The following is a 21,337-nucleotide window of genomic DNA, read 5'->3' on the forward strand; positions in this document are numbered from 1 at the left end:
AAAAAAATATTTTACTATGTATCTCTAAAAAAATAAGGATTCTTTCATATATATACATATGTATACACATACATGTATACTTAATACCATGGTTATGCCTAAAATTCAACAACAATTCCTTAATATCAAATCTCATCAGTGTTCAAATTTCCCAGGGTATCTGAGATGTGCCCTTTTTAATAAGCCCCGAGGGTGATTCTTGTGCGTGATCAAATTAGAACCAGTGCTTTTGGGAACACGGGGTGAAAAATCTAACTTTGGCTTTGGGGAGAGCAGGCAGGAGCAGGGTGCAGAGAGTTTGGAATGATCAGCTAAGAAGAGGCAGCGATTTGGGGCCTGGGCAGTGGAAAGAGCGGGTCGCCTATAAGGAGGCCCTGTCGGCAAGGTACTGCTTGGGCTTCTCAAGGAGCAGAGCTTGGCCGCACCCACCCATCCCAACGCAGCAGAGCCACCCAAGAATCCAGACTCACCTGGGCAAAGTTCCGAAGGCTGAACTCAGGATTGGCAAAGCAGAGCAGGAGGATTAGAACTGAAAACTGCAAAAGGAATCACCAGTGTTGATTCTGCCTGTCCCATCAGATGAGCTCTGGAGGCAAGAGGAGCCCCTGCCCCGGTTAGTGCTCGCTCCTCTCGCCCCTTCCCCAGCCCACCTCTCATTCTGCTCCTCGCCCCAGCTGGGGTTGCTGTGTCTTCCGGTCAGCAGGTGGAGCTAGAGTTCTCAGATGTCCCGATGCCCGGGAATCACTGAGGAGCATGCAGAGAGAAAAGGAACATCTTGACGTTAGGAGCAGAGTCAAGAGCCACTCTGCCTGACTCAGGATCCCAGCTCTGCCATTTACCATGCGCAACCTTGGGGACGCTATTTAACCTCAGGGCCTCAGTGTCCTTGTCAGCAAAATATAATAGGATATTGGATAATTATTTAGAATGTGTAAGTATAGGAGGGAGAGGATGTTTTTAAGGTTTGCCTTTTTTCTCCTAAAGCCCCAAGTCAAAGGTGCAGAATGCCAGCACACTCACACAATGCTGGCAGGACAATACGTTAGTGCACTCTGTCTAATAGGCAATTTGCATATGCTTTGACTCAATAATTCCACTTTAGAAGGCTCATCCTAAAAAAAATTTTTAAGGATGTAAACCAAAATTTAACTACAATAATGTCCACTGTAGCATTGTTTGTAATAAGGGCATAATTGTAAACAACTTGAATTCTTTCATCCATTCGAGAAGTATGCGTCAAGACTCTACTGTGTGCCCGCTCTGTCCTGGTCTCTGAGGCTAGGACAGTAAGTAAGGGACAAGGCCCTGCCCCTCGTGAAGCTTATGTCCACATGGAAGGAGACAAGTAGTAAACAAGGAGTAAGTTAGCAGGATAGCGAAGTGCTGAAAGTGCAGTGGTAGAAAGATAGGCTCCAGAGAGATGGAGAGACGCTGCTGTTGAGAAGCGGTCAGGGGACGCCTCTCTCAAAGGCGGCCGCTGAGCTGAGGCTTGGAGCATTAAATGAGGCAGGCTTGCAAAAAGGAGCTGCAGGAAGGGGATTCCAGGAAGCAGGAACAGCGATGCAAGAGCAGAGTGCGTCAGCCCACTAGCTAATTGAGGGCTATTGAGCGCTCCCCATGTGCTGGGCGTTGCTTGCGTGGTTTTAGAACACATTTAAGTACTTCACATGCAGTAACCCATTTAATCTTTCCAATCACCCTGTGAGGTTGGCAGTATTCCTATTCTCAAGTTAAACATGAGGAAATAGAGGCACAAAGAGGCTAAGTAACTTGCCTGAGGTCACACAGTCACTCACACCAGGTCACCTGACATCAGAGTCTTTGTTTACAACTACTGCACGATATTGTCACATGGTCTGAAAAGGCTCACACTGGGGGCCGGCCCAGTGGCATAGCAGTTAAGTATGCACGTTCCACTTCGGCAGCCCAGGGTTCACCGGTTTGGATCCCGGGTGTAGACCTACGCACCACTTGGCAAGCCATGCTGTGGCAGGCATCCCACATATAAAGTAGAAGAAGATGGGCACGGATGTTAGCTCAGGGCCAGTCTTCCTCAGCAAAAAAGAGGAGGATTGGTGGCAGATGTTAGCTCAGGGCTAATCTTCCTTAAAAAAAAAAAGGCTCAACATGTTCTAGAAACAGAAATGAGGCCAATGTGGCTGGGCTACATGGGGGCGGGGAGAGGTAGGCTGAGGTGTGTCAGAGTGGAGGCTGGGGCCAGGCCATGTGAGGTCTGACAGCCAATAAGAAAGTTGGATTTTATTCTAATCACATTGGGAAGGCCTTGGAAAATTTGAAACAAGGGAAGGACATTACTTGATTCACATTTTTTAAAAAATTATTTTGACTTCTGCTTCTGGAAAGATGGAGTAGAAATACTTTTTTTTCCCAATAAGTAAAACTAGAAACCCTGAACATTATATATACAGCAAACATTAGAAGTCTCTGAAAAGTGGAGAGAAGAAGACAGACCTTCTAGGGACCTCAGGGCCTGAAGAACGACAGAGGGACGTTCTCTGGGGTTTCTGCTGCCACATATGTTCTAGATGTGGTACTGCAGAAGCCAGCAAGATGTGCAGACAAAGAAGTTCCAAAGAAAGCTTGCTCTCTCCAGCCAAAGGACCAGGAACGGGGCAGCCTAGCAGGAAAGACCTTTAGATAATGGTCACTCTAACCCAGCCGAGGACCACGGGAAAAGTGTGGTCCCACACCCACCATGGCAGCAAAGCCCAAATGGAGAGCCTAGACTTCTGCTCTCACCCAGCTGTGCCAAAGCGACACCTGCAGTGTGGTGTCAGAGAGGGCCAGGTGGGGAGTCTGAACCCCCAGCCCCACCCTGTGGTAACAAGACACCCCTTGCTAACCCGTGCTGGGGTGGTGTCAGAAGAAACCTAACCAGAACTTTCACCACTGCCCGTTGGTAATGAGGCCACCCCCTCCCCAGGGCACGGAGGTCATGCTGGGAGAAGTAACCAGGCACATCTGCTCCTCCCAGCCAGGGTGGCATCAGCCGAGGTCTAGTGAATAGAAGAATCAAGTGGAGAAACCACTTTACCCGATTTCAAGACTTACTGTACAGCTACAGGAATCAAGATTGTGGCATTGGTGCAAAGACAGACATACAGGTGACATGTAGGACAATAGAGAACCTAGAAATAGCCCCGCACGAGTTTGGTCAACTGATTGTTGACAATGGCGAGAAAGCATTCAGCAGAGGAAGGATAGTCTTTCCAACAAATGGTGCTGAAGCAACTGGACATCCGTAAGCCAAAAATTGAATCAAGACATAAACCCCACACCTCACACAAACATTGACTCAAAATGGATCATAGATAAATTAAAAACGTGAAACTGTAAAACTTTTAGAAGAAACATTTTCAGAACTGAGGGCTTGGTGAAAAGTTCTTAGACAGGACATCCACAGCGCAATCCATAAAAGAGAATAACTGATTAAAAATATTTTTTGCTGTGCAAAAAGCTTCTGTTAAAAGGATGAAAAGGCAAGCTAAGACTGGAAGAAAATATTCGCAAGCCACATATCTGATAAAGGACCCATATTTAGAATTTATAGAGTTCTCAAACTTCAACAGTAAAAAAAAAAATCAAATAATCCAATTAGAAAATGGACCAGAGACATGAAGAGACTTTTCACCTAAGAGGATATGCAGATGGCAGATAAGCACATGAAAAGATGTTCAGCATCGCTAGCCATTAGGGAAAAACAGATTAAAACCACAATGAAATATCAGCATATATCTAGTAAAACAGCTAAAATAATAAATAGTGACAATTCCAAATGCTGGCAAAACTGTGGAGAAATTGGGTCTCTCGTGCCTTGCTGGTGGGAATGTAAATGGTACAGTCACTCTGAAAAATATTTTGGCTGTCTTTTGAAAGACTGAACAAATAGAAATACCGTACGATCCAGCTATCCCACTACTGTGTATTTGTCCAAAGAACCTGAAATCAACAATTCAAAGAGGTTTCTGCACCCCTATGTTCATCACAGCATTATTCACAATCACCAAGATGTGGAAGCAACCCAAGTGCCCATCAACTGATGAATGGATAAGATGTCGTATATATATACAATGGAATACTACTCAGCCAGAAAAAAGACAAAACCCGTTTGCAACAACATGGATGTACCTTGAGGGTATTATGCTAAGGGAAATAAGCCAGACAGAGAAAGACAAACACTGTATGGTTTCACTTATATATGGAAATAAACACATAGATTAGGAGAAAAGACTAGTGGTTACTAGAGAGGGGTGGCAGGAGGGAGAAGGGGCAAAGGGGCACATATGTATGGTGATGGATGAAAACTATACTATTGGTGGTGAACGTGATGCAGTCTGTACAGAAACTGATATATAATAATGTACACCTGAAATTACACAATTTTATAAGCCGATATGACCTCAGTAAAATAATTTTAAAAAATAAAAATAAAAGACTAAACATGCATTTTCCTTATGACCCAGCAATCACATTCATGAACCTTTGTCTCAGAGAAATGGAAACTTACGTTCACAAAAAAAACCTGTACATTGGGGCTGGCCTGGTGGCGCAGCAGTTAAGTTCGCATGTTCCGCTTCGGCGGCCCGGGGTTCACTGGTTCTGATCCCGGGTGTGGATGTGGCACTGCTTGGCAAAAAGCCATGCTGTGGTAGGCGTCCCACGTATAGAGTAGAGGAAGATGGGCACGGATGTTAGCTCAGAGCCAGTCTTCCTCAGCAAAAAGAGGAGGATTGGCGGTAGTTAGCACAGGGCTGGTCTTCCTCAAAAAAAAAAAACCAAAAAAACCTGTACATCGATCACAGCAGCTTTATTTGTAATAGCCAAAAAGTGGAAACAATCAAAATATCCTACTTGTGGTACATCCATCCCATAGAACACTGCTCAGCACTAAAAGCAATGAACTATTGATAAACACGACAGCTTGATGGGTCTCAAGGTCATTATGCTGAGTGGAAAAAGCCATCTCTGGAAAGGTCACATACTGTATGATTCCATTTATATCACGTTCTCTAAATGACAAAATTATAAAGGTGGAGAACAGATTAGTGGTTGCTGGGACGTGATGTGTGTGAGAGAGAGACTGGGAAGGGGTAACACGAGGGAGACATGGTGGTGGTGGTTACATGAGTTGTTGTTCTTGTATGAACTGTGGTGCTGGTTATATGAATCTATACATATGATAGAATGACATAGAACTATATACACTCTTTATATCATTGTCAATTTCCTGGTCTTGATATTGTACTGTGGTTACGTTAAGATGTAACCAATAGGGAAAACTGTGTGATGGGCACACTAGACCAATGTGTACCATGTTTGCAACTTTCTGTGAAATCTATAATTATTTCAAAAGGAAAGATTTTTTTTTAAAAGATTTCAATAGGAGCAAAGGTGACTTGTGCTTAGGTGGCATTATATAGTGGAGAGAAGGCAGAAAAAATTCTCTAGAGATGTGTGTTCTAGATCAAACTAGCCCAAGAGATTTGAGCGGTCTTGGAAAGATAACTCCCCACCATGAGACTCAGTTCCCTCATAGCAAAATGAAGATATTGAGCCAGATCAGTGGTTTTCAGACTGGTGAAACTGGTGCACAGGACTGGTGCAGAGAACCCTAGAGATTTTGCAAAGCCCTCTTCAGGGGTCTCTTGTGGGCAAGAGGCAAAGGAAGAGTTAAGATGCCCTGCTTCATCCCAAGCAACACCTTTAACTATGGCATTGCTGCATAATTTTTTATGTTTTTTTTTTTTTTTAGTGAGGAAGATTGACCCTGAGTTAACATCTGTGCTAACATCCCATCCTGTATTCTGTATGTGGGATGCCACCACAGCATGACTTGATGAGCAGTGTGTAGATCCACGCCCAGGATACAAACCTGTGAACCCTGGGCCGCTGAAGTGGAGCACACACACTGGGCCAGCCCCTGCATAATTTTTTTGAACAAAGGATTTCCTGATTAAAAATTTTCAAAGCTAGAGGAGAAAAAAAGAAAGAAAATAAAAAACAAACGACTCTGAAAGCTGCATGAAGAAAGGATTAGTAAAGGACAAGAGAGGAAGCTAGTTTGTCAGGAAGGAATTTAAATGATTTCAATGAGAGCTGGTGGTCCATCCTTACACTATAATTGGTACAAACAACAAAGCAGCCTTTATAGACATCATGTTCTGAATTTTTAAATATTTAATTTTTTGTGATAAGTATATATAATTTTGTAAAAAGAAATTGTAAATCTTTGGGACAGAGATCTTAAGAAGTGAAAAACAGGGGCCGGCCCTGTGGCCAAGTGGGTAAGTTTGTGTGCTCTGCTTCGGCGGCCCGTGATTTCGCCAGTTTGGATCCGGGGCGTGGACACGACACCACTCGTCAGGCCATGCTGAGGCGGCATCCCACATAGCACAACCAGAGGCACTCACAGCTAGAATATACAACTATGTACTGGGGGGCTTTGGGGAGAAGAAGAAGAAGAAAAAGAAGAAGAAGATTGGCAACAGTTGTTAGCCCAGGTGCCAATCTTAAAAAAAGAAAAAGAAAAAAACAAAGAAGTGAAAAACAATATAAATGTTCAAAATTAAGGAAGTGATTAAATAAATTATGACACATCTGTGGGATAGAGCACAGCGCAGCTACTGAAATAGTACCAAAAGCATTCTGTTGACGAGGAAGTATGTTCTAGGTACATTGTTGATGAAAAAGTACTTTATCAAATGGTATGTAGAGTATTATTAAATTTTTGTCAACATGTGTAATCTTCATTGAAAGATATGGGCAGAGCTGTCCTGCAGTCATCATGGTGGGTAGGATTTGGGGTATTATTTACGTGCTTTGCCTTTTTCTTTCTTTCTGGCATCTCTGTAACAAACAGACAAAGCTTTTGTATTACAGGTCTGAAACGTATATACTATATATTATATAACATCTCTTGGGCAGCATCCCGTAATCAAAGCATGTTAATCCTTCTGTACTTAAATAGATACATTCTCCCTATGAAGAATCAACAAAAAACATACACAGCCCATGTTAGATCAGGTCAGATTGTGCTGCCAAGTTCCTAAAAACTTTTTTGGTTTCAGAGCTTTATGGATTCTGAATTGCAAGTGAGAGATTATGGACCATTAAAACAAAAACAATAGAAGAAACTCATTTGAGGGGAAATTTAAGTCCTTCGTGATACAGTGTTACAAAGCAAAATGTCAACTTGAGTGGGCATCACATTCATAAATGGGCAAGTAATAAATGGATATGGAAACAGACCAGAAAGCAGAAGTCAGGTCCAGTAATCCTAATCTCAATGGCTAACACACAGATAATGCTTCCTATGGGCTAATTTAAGACAAAACGCTAAGAAATAAGTACTATTCAGATCCTGATTGTTGTTATTTTGTTTGTTTGTTTTATAGATTAGGAAAGTGAGGCAGAGAGAGGCGACCTGTTCAGGGTCGCTCAGCTAGTAAGGGGTAAAGTGAGGACTTGAACCCAGATAATGGCTCCAGAGCTGAGACACCCTAGTCTCAGGAATCAAATTATTAAACAACCACAGAGACAAACGTGTAATAACTGGGATGGAGGTGCTGAAGCGGGGAGCACGGCTCTCTGAGCTGCATAACCCGACCCAGTGCAGGCTCAGGAAAAGCTTTCCTGAGGAAAGAAGGCGGTATAAATAGGGCGAAGAGAAGGAGGGAGGCTTTGAGATGGGGCTGGGGAAGAGGGCAGGATGAGAAAGTCAGGACCCGGTAGACGCTATTAAAGATGGTGTCTTTATCCTAAAAGCAACCAGAAGCCCTTGACAGGTGTTAAGCCTGTGGGATGGGGGTAAACGATACAGCTCTGAAAGGATATTTCTAATTACAGAGTGGGTTGGAGGCGAGGCAAGAGAAGCAGCAGGCAGACCAGTTCCGAGACGAGGATAATGGTCCAGGCAAAAGACGAAATGTTTTTTCTTTTTAATGTCCCGTGTGACAAAATGGAAAGTACACATGAAGCATTTTTGCAGCCTAGTGAAGTAAGAAAAGCAATTGTCTGAGTTGCAAGCTGAATTAGCTGCTATTTTCACGAACACATTTCTACTTGAAAGGACAGCTGACAAACTGTGGTTATTCAGACTCCGGCATTTCGCAGGCATTTTCTCAAAAATGATCCAAATGATTCTGTCACTTCAAAGGAAAACAACTGACAGTGTTTGTTGCCCATGACAAGATTCTAACTTTCAAGTAACAATTAAAATTTTGGAAAACTTTTATCTGCCACCATGAACTTGACAGTTTCCCAATACTAAAAACTTTTCTGATGAAGATATTTCTGTGGGTATATTTATAAACATGATTTTTTAGTTGCCTTGTATAATGAAATGTGACAACATTTGGAAGATCTGCATAACTCAATGAACCAATATTTTCCAAATGACCAAAGCATAATGTTATAAAATCATAGATGGGCAAATGATCCATTGAAAGTACATGATTAACCAATGGATTTTAATGAAAATGTCATTGATTGGTTCCAGATTCCATATGCAACTAAACTTTTAAAAATTATTACTTGTCAAGTTTTGGTGTATTATCAAAGAAAAATATCCACAACTATCTGAAAAGGCTAGTAAAACATTTTCCCCTTTTCTTAAACTATATATCTATGGCAGGCCATATTTTCTTCATATATTTCAACAAAAATAACATATAGCGACAGATTGAGTGCAAAAGTAGAAATGCAAAAAACATCCAGCTGTCTTCTATTAAAGTCAGACATTAAAGAGATTTGAAAAATAAAACAATGCCACTCTTCTCAGTAAATTGTTTGTTTTGGAAAATACAGTTACTTTCATAAAAATATCTATTTATATCAACACACAACTGGTTTAATATTATTTTAAATGAGCTAATATGTAAGTATTTTTTTAATTTCTAAGGTTTAATTTCTAGTGGTAAATATCGGTAGACAGAATCCACATAAGCCAAAGCTCTTTGGGTTTCTCAACCATTTTTAAGAGTAGAAAGGGGCCCCTAAACGAAGACATTGAGCATCCCTGGCCTGGGGAGAGGATGGAGGGGTGTCAGCTTGCTAGGGCTGCCTCAACACAGAACCACAGACTGAGTAGTTGAAACAACAGAATTTATCATCTTCAATAGTCAAGACTTGGAAGCAACCTAGGTGCCCATCAAGGGACAAATGGATAAAGAAGATGAGGTATATATACACAATGGAATACTATTCAGCCATAAGAAATTATGAAATCCAGCCATTTGTGACAACATGGATGGTCCTTGAGGGTATTATGCTGAGTGAAATTAGTCAGAGGGAGAAAATCAAACACCGTATAAGCTCACTCGTAAGTAGAAGATAAAAACAACGACAAACAAACACATAGCAATGGAGATTGGATTGGTGGTTACCATGGAGGAAGGGGGGAGGAGGAGGGGGGAAGGGCAAAAAGGATGATTAGCTCACGTGTGAGGGGATGGACCATAATTAGTTTTTGGGTGGTGAACATGATGTAATCTACACAGAATTTGAAATATATTACAATGTACATCTGAAAGCTATATAATGTTATAATCCAATGATACTGCAATTTAAGAAATAAAATAAATTAAATAAATAAATAAAAATTTATCATCTAAAGTTCTGGAGGCTGGAAGTTTGACATTAAGGTGTCGGTAGGTTGATTTCTTCTAAGGGCTGTGAGAGATCATCTTTTCCATGCCTCTCACCAAGCTTCTGGGGGTTTGCTGTCCATCTTTGGGGTTCCTTGGCTTGTAGAAGCGTCACCTGATCTCTGTCTTCACGTTCACCTGGGTGTGTCTCTGTCCAAATCGCCCCTTCTCATATTGGATTAGGGACCCAGTCCACTCCAGTCTGAGAGTGACCTCATCCTAACTAATTACCTCTGCAAAAACCTTATTTCCAAATAAGGGCACATTCTGAGGCACTGGGGTTAGGACTTCAACATACGAATTTTGAGGGGACACAATTCAGCTCATAACAAGGAGGAAACCATGAAGTCAGGCCTGAGCACGGGAGAACTCAAAGGTCTCAAGGTAGAGGATGGACAAGAAACAGAGAGGGGGGAGTATAATTGGAAGAACGAGAATTCAAGAGGAGAAAGTGTCTCACGAATCATGGAGCGGTCATGCAAGAGGAGGACTGAGAAGCATCTGGAGGTTACTGGCTGACCTACTTCAGGGGAATGAAAGGAGCAGGATTCAAAGTAAAGGCTTTGGAATTGGAGAGTCAGTGCTGGTGAAGAGAAGATACAGAACTCTTTCAAAGGATCGAGCTGGGAAAGGGAAGGAGGGAGCAGGGCGGTGGCAGAGGAGAAAATAAAGCATCATTGGAGAGTTTTATTTATTTTTTCAAAGAAAGAGACAATTGATAATCCAAGAGGATCCTGTGAGCTCTAGTCACACAGCACATCTAGAATGTGGCAACTTCTACTTTTCCTCACCCATTCTGTACATTTGAGACAATCACTTTGAACCATACAGATATCTTTTAAGTTTCTCTGGAAGCTTCCTCACTGAGCTCAGTATTTTATATACAACATTTCAAAGCCTTGCTGACTCAGGGAAGATTGGAACAAAGTGTTAGCAACCACAGTACAGTTCATCTACAACCAAAGTAAACTTCCTAAATTCTCTGCTGTGAATCTCACCAGTGAAGGAAGTCGAGAGAAGGGGAGAGAAGAACCAAGCACCACTCTGACCCGCCGCAGGGTTTCCACTGACAGGAAGGAAAGAGACAGATTCTGTCCAATTCACTCCCTGGCGTGGAGGGAGAGTGAGGCTAATGACTTACCCGAAGCCAATAGCACATTCTCATTTCTCTAATTACTTGTGTCACTGAGTTTTTTTTGAAAGCAAGAAATTCTCCTATCACTCATTCAATATATTTTTAATATACCCTCAAAATCCCAACTCAATACTTTAAAGGAAAATCACACTTAAATTTGGCATTAGGTCCTGACAGAAACAACCTTCCGAGAGCAGAATCAATCCCCTATTTTATCCAAAAGAACAGTTTTTGACATCGAGTGTTTCATACCACTGTTCCCATTCTTTAGACAAGTCTGGGGCACAACGCCAGCTGTGACCACTATACACTTGTCCAGGCAGGTCTCAGGCAAGGCACTCTCACGCCCTGAGGACTTTCCATAAAATGGCTCCTGAGGAGCTGAAGAGGTGAGCGCTCCACTTACACTCCTTCAAAGTGGACATTCCTTTAAACAAAGGGCCTCCTTTCTCCTCACATCCCTGCACCCGGAATTAGGATGCTACTGTGAACAACGTGTTCAGTTGTACAAGATCAATTTACAGGAGATCGTCATAATTTAAAAAACAAAAAGGGATAAGTGGAGAGCAAGGAATTTAATCCAAAAATAATAATCTAGCTGCCAAAGTAACCACTTGATTTTCTACCGTGTCTAATTTTTCTGAACTGAATTTCAGCCAGATCACCTTCATTCAAATAATTGATTTTACCACCTACTTCTCCAGCACTTCTCCACCATTGGCGGAGCACTGAGCCCGCCATCCACAATCTTTCAAAATATGCACCAATAGAGAAAGTGCTAGAGACAGAAAGAGAATGATTTGAGGTTGCTAAGAAGAGAGGAAGTGGCATTCAACTTCACACACACCACACACACACACACAGAGTAGATGCAATGCGTTGACAGTAATGTCCAAGAGTTCACATTATCAGCACACTGAGGTCATACGTATGTTGGAACCAGGATCATCCCCTACCATGTGCATCCCTATTCTCTCCCGGCCACGGACATTCTCCAGCGATGGGTCTCCAGTGTGTATTGGAGCCATCCAACGTCAGTTTGGCCAGCACTCTTGTTCTACAGCCTTCTGTCCTCTAGACCATGCCCTGAGAGAAACAGCCTTCCCAGTGGCTCTCACCGACAGCTACACACTCCCCTGCTCTCCATCTCATCCCACGTCTCCCCAGCTGAGCACATGGCCACCTCATTCCTTAGGAGATGACCCTCCATTGTGGAGCCCTCCAGCTTCCAGTTTTTTCCACCTTAACACATCTTGGTCTTGTCTCTCTGTTTGTCTTCTCTCCAGAGCCGAACTACTTCACATCCCTTTCATTTCTGTATTCACTTGCCAAGTCACAGACAGACCTGAAGTAAGATTAGGAAAATAGAATTTCATCGTGAAGAGAACAAAATGCCTCAAAATTTGTCATGGATGGATTTTACCTATCATATTTCTATATTTTCTCTTGGGAGTGTCTCCCCGGTTATTTGCCTTTTCTGTAATAATATTTATTCTAAACTCAATTAAGGAGCTTCTTTTCAGCATGATTTCTACCTCCACTTAGTTAAAACAGAAAAGATTTCACTATCTTGTTTCTCTTCTTCCTTCACTTAATATACTGTATTAAGCTCGGAGTCATAGAATTCTAAACTGGAAGAAAATTTAGAGACCATTTAATCCCATCCCCTTACTTTAGAGCTAGGAAACAACCTCAGGGAGGTGAAAGCATTTGCCCAAGGTCATCCAGCTGATTAGTGGCCGAGGTGGAGGCAGAACACAGGGCTCCTCACTCTCAGGATCACTTTACATCGTCACTGCAGCTTTTTAGTTTGTTTCTCACAGGAATTCACACCCCTTTGTGTAGGCGTCATATGTGGTGGAACATATGTGGTAATTTATCCCCTCTGGGGAGTCCTGAGTGCCCTAGACAAAGGTCTTCCCACGAAAGATTGAAGGCAGCATTTCCCTGGATTTTCCCCCCGGTGTCCCCCTCTCAGGGATCTGCCACCATGTCTCTTGGTTAGCATCGTCACCAAGGTGATGTGACTTCCCCCAAGGTCACACAGGAAGTAACAATGTGAAAATTGAATCCAGGACTCCTGACTCAGGGTTGGTTGTATAGACTCCCGGGGGACTATGGGCAGCCTGGACCAGAGAGATGAGGGAAAAAGAGATAGAGAGTGAAGGAAAGTTACAGAAGAGGCTGGAAGGACACAGTGGGAGAGAAGAAGATGGATGTTGGAAGGAGGGGCCGACAATCTCTTTCTTGGCTCTCTGGTCCTTTTTAGTTTCATGTGGACTAAACTGGAAAAGAAAAATTGTCTGAGTGTTTATCACAAACACGCAGCTTATTTCCCAAAAACCTTAGCTTAAAATTACTCATTGAGAACACACATCTCTGTTTATAAAACACAAAGTGAGTCTGACCACAAGCATTGTTGTGCCAACAGAAATATTTTGCACAAATGGTAAGACCAGGAATTGAAGGGAGCCAGAAATTGCCAATCAGAGAGTCACAGAGCTGAGCGGGACCTCCTCCAACTGTTTATTAACCTCACCTTAAAATGCCCTTACCTGTTGGATGCCAGTAACTCACTAACTTTTCTAATAGTTAGAGCTACTCCACTGGCTGCCTTAGAAATTAGAGAAACCAGTCACTTGAGGCATTTTAACAGAAGTCCAAGCAACAACCTTGAGGGGCAGGAGAGGTCAAATGCAGCTACACCAAACTCTATAACACACAACTTTCTCTGTAGGAGAGCATTCTTACTAAGTTAAGGATTGGGCCAGGTGGCCTCTGGGTCCCTTTCCAACACTGAAATTCTATGTTTTTTTCTGTCTTATTTATAGTCTTCTTTATTTCTTGAAACTTCTGGGGAGTCTGTGCATTCTTTATATACCCTGAGCACCCCGAGAGCCGAGGCTGTCAATAAGCAGTTCTCTGCACCATATGCAACTTGAAACTTAATTAAGATTCTTTTCTTAATGGAAAAGAAGTTTCCATGATATTAAAAATTTTTCCCAGACAATCAGACAGCTACTGTAAAGGTAGTTGATCTGCTCTATGGTGACTGTATTCCTTTCCTGTGAATTACTCCTTTTAAAAAATGTATAGGAGCCGGCCCAGTGGTGTAGTGATTAAGCATTGTGTGCTCCACTTTAGCAGCCCAAGGTCTACAGGTTTGGATCCCAGGTGCAGATCTACACACTGCTCATCAAGCCATGCCATGGCAGTGTCTCACACATAAAAAATAGAGGAAGATTGCCACAGATGTTAGCTCAGGGCCAATCTTCCTCACACACACAAAAATGCATTAACTTGATTTTCTTTCCTGATTATAAGAGCAATACACCTAGGGGCCAGCCCTGTGGTCTAGTGATCAAGTTAGGCACACTCCAATTCAGTGGCCAAGGTTTGGTTCCTGGGCACAGACTACACCACGTATTGGTGGCCATGCTGTGGCAACAACCCACATACAAAACAGAGGAGGGCTGGCACAGGTGCTAGCTCAGGGAAAATCTTCCCCAAGCAAAAAAGAGGAAGATTGGCAGCAGATGTTAGTTCAGGGTGAATCTTCCTCAAGAACAACAAGAAAGAGCAATACACATTAATTGTAGAGAATTTGAAAGACATAAACATGTGTGAAGAAGAGAATTAAAATTACCCCAAGTTGTACATTCTAGATATGACCACAGCTAACAGCTGGATAGGATGCTTTTCAAGCTTTTTTCCTTGTATATGTGTGTGTATTACAAAACAGGAATTATACAGAGTATATAGTCTTATATCCTGCTTTTTTCTTTGTATTATATAGCAAATATTTTTCCAAATAATTGAATATTATTCTAAAACATCATTTTAATAGCTATCTTTTATTCCATTATAAGCTGCTTCTAAGCTTTCATTTTTACAAATATTATAATGTTGAGACAGAAAAACTTGGATATACATTTTTGTGCTCAACTCTGATTATTTCCTTGGGAAAAAAATTTTCTAAAGAGCTGAACCATAGAAGGAAAGGTGACCAAAATAAACTGACCCCTGCAAAGTCTACAACTTATCTATAAATCATCTCAATTACTGAAAGTAGACTGACATGAGGGCAGATTTTTGTTATCCCCAAGCACTTGATTAAATCAACCTGCAAAATAATATCTAGAAGAAGATAATGTCATCCTAGGTCTCAAGTTGTTCCTATGAACAATTGTGTGTGATTACAATTTTTCACACAATAAAAAATAACCAGATACACAAGGAAACATGACAACATTAATGAAAACCAGCAGAAATAATAAACAGGAGAAACAGACTGATGGAAGTGAGCAAATATTGAAGTTATCAGACTGAGATTTTAAATAATTTTGCTTACTCTGTTCACAAAGATGAAAAACAAGACTGAATAACAAAAAGCTATAAAAAAAAATTGGGGCTGGCTGCGTGGCCAAGTAGTTAAGTTCATGCACTCCGCTTCAGCAGCCCAGGGTTTTGCTGGTTAGGATCCTGGGCGCAGACCTGGCACCGCTCATCAGGTCCTGTTAAGGTGGTGTCCCATACAGCACAACCAGAGGCACTCACGACTAGAATATACAACTATGTACTGGGGGGTTTGGGGGAGAAGAAGGAAAAAAAAAGATTAGCAACAGATGTTAGCACAGGTGCTAATCTTTAAAAGAAAAAAAAATAGAACTTCTGGAACTAAAAGTAAATAACTGAAATTAAGAACCCAGTGGATAGTTATTATTGAAATAAATTTCTAGGTCCATGATGCAGCCACTCCTGCCCGAGATGCCACGTCAACAAACCAAAACTTAGATAACTTTTGTGTCCCTGTGAATGCTCTGCTAGCCCAGAAATGCAGGATATTCAGTCAGCCAATCCCCAGATGCCAAGCCAACTCTGGGCCTTCTCACCCCAAGCAGGACTGACTAGGTGGCCCCAGCTAATCACATATTTTCTATCTGTCTCTCCCTCATTTTTTATTCTTTATCCTATAAAAGTTTCTTTCCTTCTGCTCCATTTTGCAGTTCTTCAAAAGGAGACTGTCCTCTTCATAAAGTGTTAAATAAAGTTTGTTTGTATCACCTCAATTGTCTTCTTTTTTTTTTTTTTTTAAAGATTTTATTTTTTCCTTTTTCTCCCCAAAGCCCCCCGGGACATAGTTGTGTATTCTTCGTTGTGGGTTCTTCCAGTCGTGGCATGTGGGACACCGCCCCAGCGTGGCCCGATGAGCAGTGCCATGTCCGCGCCCAGGACCAGAACCAACGAAACACTGGGCCGCCCACTGTGGAGCGCGTGAACCCAACCACTCGGCCACAGGGCCAGCCCCTCAATTGTCTTCTTTAATCATTTTTTTAACATTATAAAATTGGATTAGGCACAGATGACAAGAGATTTAACAAGAGATAGGGCAGAAGAAAACATCCAGAATAAAGCACATGAAAATAAAAGGGTGGAGAATAAAGAAGAGGGGAGAGAATTAGAGGATACAGTGGAATAGTCTAACCTATGTGTAATTGGAGTATCAGGCAGAGAGAAAAGAATGAGATAGATGTAATATTTGATGGCTGAGAACTTTTCAAAACTGATGAAAGACATCAAACTCTATATTCAATTGCCTACAAACTCCATGCAGGACAAATAAAAAGAAATCCATACTGAGCACATCAGAATAAAACTGCTGAAAACCAAAGACAAAGCAAAACTCTTAGAAACAACCAAAGAAAAAAGGCAAATTACCTACGAGGGAGCACCAATTAGATGGACAGCTCCCAACAGAAGTCAAAAGACATGAAGCGATAGCTTTAAATCACTGAAAGAAAATATCTGTCAACCTACAATTCTATACCCAATGAAAACATCTTTCAAGAATGATGAAGGAAGAATAAAAACGTATCCAAACAAAAACTGAGAGTATTAATCTCTCCACTGAGGGATTACTGAGAGGTCGTCTTCAAGAAGAAGGAAAATGATCACAGATGGAAGACCAGACACACAGAAAGGAATCAAAAGCAATAAATTGGCAAGTATGTGGATCAATTTAAATATACATTCATTATATAAAATAGTAATAATGATTTATTGAGTTAAAAAATATTCATATAGTTAAAATACATAACTATAATGGTATAAAAATTGGAAGCAGAAAAGTAGAGTTTAAGTTCTAGAGTCTTCACGTTATCTGTGAAGACAGTAAACGTATCAATTAATATTAGACTTTGGTAAGACAAAAATGCATGCTGTAATCTCTAAAAAGTGGAATAATAAAAAACTCAATCCAGAAGTAGTAAGAAAAAAGAATATAAGACAGATGGGAAAACCAGAGAGCACTTGGTGAGATGGAGATTGAGACCTAAGCCCGTCAGTAAATCCATTCCACGGAAATAGATTCAGCGGCCAAATTAAAGACAAAGATTGCCAGACTGGGTTTTTTTAAGTCCTACACTGTGTTTTTATAAGATATATATCTAAAATGTAACAAGGATTTTGGAAAGTTGAAAGAAATGATGGAAAAGAAAAGCGGTGTAGCTACGGTAATATTGCACAAGGTAAACTTTACGGCAAAAAGCTTTGCTAGAGATAAAGAGGGATATTACAAAATGATTTTTTAAAGAAGATTTGATTCACCATGAAAGAGTCACAGTTCTATATTTGTATGGGGCCTAATTATAACCTCAAATATTTAATGCAAAAATAGACAAAACTACAAGGAAAAGAGAGAAATCCACAATCATCTGCCCCAGTATTCAATGGACTAGGCAGACCAAATTAAAAAAATTAAAAACAGGAAAAACAGACAAGATCTGAACAACACAACCAGCACTCTTGATCTATAGGACTTATGTAGACACTGAAGGCCACCACTACATGACATATTCTCTTCAAGTACTGCCAAACATTTACAAAAATTCGCCATTCAATGGTTCTTAATGAATATCAAAAAATAGAGGGGCCGGCTGGTGGTGCAGCGGTTAAGTTCCCACGTTCCGATTCCGCAGCCCGGGGTTTCATGGGTTAGGATCCTGGGTGTGGACATGGCACCGCTTGGCAAGCCATGCTGTGGCAGGCGTCCCACATATAAAGCAGAGGAAGATGGGCACGGATGTTAGCTCAGGGGCAGTCTTCCTCAGCAAAAAAAAGAGGAGGATTGGCAGATGTTAGCTCAGGGCTAATCTTCCTCAAAATAAATAAATAAATGAATGAATAAAAAATAGAAATCACCAAAAGCGTGTTCACACATCACAATACAGTCTGAGAAGGTGGGAGGGAACGAGATCCAGGGGCCAGGTGGAAGATGGTCTTAGCCAAGAGGGATTCCCATTCTTTTTGCTAACCTCCCTCTGTCTGGGCCATGGTCCTACCACCCCCTAGTGCAATTGTGGATGAAGAGCAAGCTGAATGAATCACCCTGGGAACTGCTGAGAAATGGTGGGCTCCAGGCCTTTTTCACTTGTTACTTCTATCAACTCTATGGCATCATCTCAAAGTTGGTGTCGGTGTAGTCCTCCATTTTTCTTAAAAGAGTACTCCTCATTCTCTCTCAATTGTAGACTGCTGAGTGGCAGTGAGTAAGGTTAAGCTCCTCCACAAACCAAGTGCTACTCTCATGAAGGTCTAGATGTTTCAGTCTCATGAGCAACTAGAGATTGACATTCTTTTGTGAAAATAGATCCTGACAAAGCCACAGGCAGGAACAGCCATGGACCCCATCTCTGCTAGAAGTTAGGGAAAAGCACGCACAGTCGTGGTGGGGGCCATGATTCTCCTCAGAGTGGACTTATGGGAAACAAAGCCTCAGAGTCAAGGCCCACATTCTCTTCCCAGAGATGGAGAGGCAGTAGAGGGGCCTATCAGAATCACAAGGGAAGCTTCTGCCACGTAAAATGTCTTTCTCAAAGGCAGAGGCCATTCCAGCCCCAGAATGCTGGTTTGCAATCTTTTAGCACAAGAAACACTCTGCCCTTCTTTTCCTTTTTCAATGGAATCGTATCAGGGCAAACAGATAAAATTGGAGGCAGCGAGGGCCCTGGAACCCCATCCTCTTGGCCAACCTCACCCCAACGACCAACATGGAGCCTGGCCACAGACATTTTAGCCCAGACTTCTTAAAAAATCATGTGTAACCAAACACCTATCTCAAACATGAAAAAAAAAATCTTGAGAAGGTTCCCACAGAATGTCTAGCTTTGAGCAATGCAACTTCCTGGTACACCTTCCAAAACAAACCTGATGTAAAATGTATGAGTGATTTCCTGGGTGAGGTCACCAGCTGCGTGAGGTATTAGTTATGGACTTGCTTAAAAAACAAATGCTAATAGTGGTGACATTTGTAAAATAGTTGCCATGTGGCCCTTCTTTTGGGTATATGATTCATCAGAGAGCAGGCAAGTCTATCTTATTTTAGGAAAATAACATCCTTTCATCTGTTGATAAGAGAATGTTTATCTTTTAATCGACTCAAAAATACCTAATCTAAAACAATCTCAAATCAAATAACGATGTTAAAAAGAAAGAGGGGACAGGTCATTAACTATCCCCTCTACACCCACTGCTTCCCAGAATTCCTTTCACTAACGTGATCTGATGTGACACTGTCCGCTTAAACTGGTGGATGCTAGTCACACCACCAGCACAACCCTAGGCAGGTCTGTTTCAAGGTATGTCCCAGGCTCTCATCACTTTGGAAGGACACTCTGCTCACCTCAAACATATTAAAATGCACCTAACAACCTACGTGAGATTGTTTCTGTTTAAATGTTTGACATGAATCATATAACTTTGCTTTTGAAAGAATTATTTCTTTTGATTACACAGATTTGTTGTTGTTGTTCATGTTCCAGATCCGAGAACCTTTTTTTTCAGGTCTCAAACACTTTTGAGACCCTTGAAAATCTCGTAGATGCCACACCCTGCTGTTCTGCCCAGGGCCCACTGGAGAAATCAGTCCTAGTCCAGCCAGCTGACTGCAGGGTTTACTGTCAGGAAAAGGCCATGAACGTTGTTTGTCCTATTAAGTAATGGCATCTCTGTGGGGACCCGGGGGAAATTCCTCTCTGGTTTTGGTATCAAGAGCAGTTGTGCTTCTGCTGTTGTTTTCGCCTTGTGAGCCCACGAATCACATACATGATCGTGTTACCTCTTCACACTGGCCTCCAGAAAACTTAGAAAACATGTGTGCCATTTTGTACTCTAAACTCGCTCAGGGACCCATCTTACATTTCCTACACTAACTTTCTCTGTGCCTCATTTCTTCTCATTTATTTTAAATTTATTTTATCTAGCTTAATTAATTGTATGTAAGTTTCCTTCAACCCTTTTAGGACCAAGACAGGGATATAAATAAATCAATACATAAATAGTATTATTTCTCCCTAAAACTGCCTTTCTCCCATATGTTCTTTTTTTTTAAAGATGTTTTTATTATTACTATTTTTTTTCCTTTTTCTCCCCAAAGCCCCCAGATACCTAGTTGTGTATTCGTAGTTGTGGGTCCTTCTAGTTGTGGTATGTGCGACGCCGCCTCAGCGTGGCTCGATGAGCAGTGCCATGTCCACGCCCAGGATTCAAACTGGCAAAACCCTGGGTCACCAAAGCAGAGCGCGCGAACTTAACCACTCAGCCACGGGGCCGGCCCCATCGCATATTTTCTATTTATGATGACCCTTCTATGCAACTGGTGGTTTACATTTACTGAGTTCTTACCATCAGCTAGCGCTGTGCGAAGCGCTTCACATGGATTATTTCATTAAGTCATGATGGCTCCTGAGATAGGTGCTACTGTCTGTTGCTTTTCAGATAAAGAACCTGAGGCTCCGACGTATACAGTAACTTGCCCAAGGCCACTCAGCCAGTAAGAGGCTGGGCCAGAATTCCACCCCAGGCTGGCCTCATGGCTACTCACTCACCCCAGCTAGAAATCTTGCCTTCACCCTGCATCCTTTTCCTGGATTCCCTTCTGCTGATTTGACCTCCTAAATGCTTCTTGATTCTGTTCCACTCTTCTCTATCCTCAGTCCAGCTCCTTATTTCAGGGCCCTTTTGACCACTGTCTAGGTTTTTCTCAATAGCTTCTTAGATCTCTCTGAACCCAGGTCTGCCCTCCATAGATCAAGCCTTCGTGTTTCTGAAATACTAAGGTGTCCACATCTACAAGTTCCTTAAAGGGTGTTCTTAGTCTAACCAGACGCACCTTGATCCCACCCCATGCTCCCAGGACAGTCATTGCTCCCCAGACGAGGGGCACACATTCATGCTTTGGAGGCCTTACCCATACTGTTCCCTTCTCCCCAGCCTGGTAAACTACTCATCTTTCAAGTTTCAGGTCAAAATGCCATCTCCATCCCCATGTGAAGTGTTCTCTGGGTCCCCTACTCCCCAACCCTCAGCCATGATTTTCCCATTCTTTGTGGAAACCTCTTATCACACTACTTTCATTGTGTTGTCATCATTTATTTGTCCATTCCTCACTGGACCCTGAGCACCTTGAGGACAGGGACTGCATTGCCTTACCGACCTCAGACCCCCCACCCCTGCATCCCAAGGACCCAGCACGCAGCAG

The 21,337-nt window shown here is 42.0% G+C and overlaps 1 protein-coding gene across 2 annotated transcripts in view; it reads right to left on the reverse strand.

The window, feature by feature from the left end:
- ATP6V0A4 (ATPase H+ transporting V0 subunit a4) overlaps positions 1-21,337 on the reverse strand; it is a 73,278-nt gene that overhangs the window by 50,351 nt on the left and 1,590 nt on the right. For both annotated transcript variants that reach the window (XM_070514332.1, XM_070514339.1), the window contains exons 2-3: positions 651-744; positions 471-536 (exon numbers count right to left, since the gene is read on the reverse strand). The gene's annotated coding sequence lies outside the window, so the exon portion shown is untranslated. The remainder of the gene's footprint in view (positions 1-470; positions 537-650; positions 745-21,337) is intronic.

The sequence above is a fragment of the Equus asinus genome, chromosome 1 (genome assembly GCF_041296235.1).
Source record: "Equus asinus isolate D_3611 breed Donkey chromosome 1, EquAss-T2T_v2, whole genome shotgun sequence".
NCBI lineage: Eukaryota > Metazoa > Chordata > Mammalia > Perissodactyla > Equidae > Equus > Equus asinus.